The following is a 2014-nucleotide window of genomic DNA, read 5'->3' on the forward strand; positions in this document are numbered from 1 at the left end:
CTGCCGTCGTCTATGAGAGTACACCCTGTTTTCAATATAAACCGACTAAAACCTGCTGACGTTGAGCCCCTGCCGGGCCAACAACCTGCACCGCCACCCCATTTGGAAGTGGAAGGTGAGAGAGAATACGAAGTCGAAGAGATCCTCGACTCCTTTTGGGAAACCCGCGGCCGAGGAGGCCGCCGGCTGAAATATATCGTCCGTTGGGCTGGATATAGCGAACCCACGACTGAACCTGCCGATTACCTGGAAAACGCTGCTCAATTGGTAAAGAATTTCCACCGTCGATACCCCCATAAGCCCGGGCCCCGGCCGTGACGGAGCTCGGCCTGGAAGGGGGGAATACTGTCACAGACCTGAAGGACAGCCACTGGGCTGTCGCTTAGTCATGACCCCTGTCACGTGAAGGCGCGAGGGCCGAGCGCCTCGCGCGCGTATATCTACGCGAAATCTCTGCAGTCTCCGATATGTAGCTCCTCGAGCTACGTCTTCGTCAACAACCACCTGCTACCCTGTACCTGGAAGACTAGATAGCCAATATACTCTGTCCTGTTACCTGATCGCCCGCACCTACCTGTCCGCCCTGCCTGCCCGTGACACCTGCAATCCCTACCGTACCAAAGGCGCAACGTTTTATTAAATATTTTTTTAAAATTTTGTTTATTATATAAAATATATTTGTTCCAATCGTTTTGGGTATAACGTATTAGGTTTGTCCGCTGTTCAAATCCGTTATATTGGTCGTTAATATTCGAAATTAAATGCGGAAATTAAGGCGTTTGAAAAGCAAATTTATATATAATAAACGAAATTGCTTCGTTTGCGAAAATAAAAAAAATTGTGGTTTAAAAAAATAATACAAATTATATTTCGCGGAATTAATAATTTGGAGGAATTGGATCGGGTGGAACGTAAAAAGGCGGAATAGGAAAAACGTCGACAATTAACCGAAATTTTACCTAAAATATCCTTAAAATCGTTTTTTCCGGATTCCAATTTTGTTTGGAATTCGATTTTCCCAATGGATTTTTTAAATTTTTTATTATTGGATAAAATAAATATTTTTACGCAATATTCCGTTAATACGTTGTTTTTTTGGTGTTTTTATTTTATATTATATGTGAGGATCAGGCCCCTAGACCTACCCTCAGAATCACGTGAGGATCAGGCCCCTAGACCTACCCTCAGAATCACGACTCGGCTCCACACCGAGCCAGGGATCGGACAAGGATCCACTACCTCCGGATTTAAGCGCGTCTCTTGAGCGCGTCGACGATTGTAATTTCTCTCTTCTCTTCAGTTTAGAATTTTCGTCGATAGCGCCTAATACACTGAGGTTCTCCAATGTATGCCTGGCCGTGACATAATTCTAAACTCACTATAATTTGCTGGTGAAGCAATTAAAATATATCGTTCAATCCCTTTATTCAATCGTTCACCACGTCGGCTGTGCACGACGGTAAACTAGGCCACAGAAGACACCATTCGCGAAATCAATGTCGCCGCGTAAAAATTACGGCCCACCGATTCGCCAATCCCAACGCGTGACAAACGCAAACTCAGCAAAGCCAGATAATTTGGGCTTCCGGCACTGCTACTCCCAACACCGAAGACTCGGATCAAAACGGAGAGATTACAGTTGCCCCAGTGAGCCCAGAGCCAGTAGAGCCCGCTCCTACCAGCGCCAACACAGAGCCTGAAGAGCCCGTTGAGCCCCAATCCGACACAGAGCAAGATCAGCCAGTCGACAGCATCGAAGTTGACGGATCGTACGAGTACGAGTCAGTTTCTGAGCACCCAGGAGAGGCGCGAAACCCTCCCCACCAACCTTCTGCCAAAACGTTAGACGGCAGGAACGAAATTCCGAAATTTCCAAGCAGAGCGCCCTCGCCTGTCGTCGAAATGAGAAGCGAAATGGCAGACGAAAGCGAAAACACTGCCGGCCAGGCTACAATCACTCAATCACAGCTGCAAGATCTTTTGGCCACCATTGCCCAACTTAAAGACCAGCTCG

This window comes from Pyricularia oryzae, chromosome 1 (assembly GCF_000002495.2).
Source record: "Pyricularia oryzae 70-15 chromosome 1, whole genome shotgun sequence".
Lineage (NCBI taxonomy): Eukaryota > Fungi > Ascomycota > Sordariomycetes > Magnaporthales > Pyriculariaceae > Pyricularia > Pyricularia oryzae.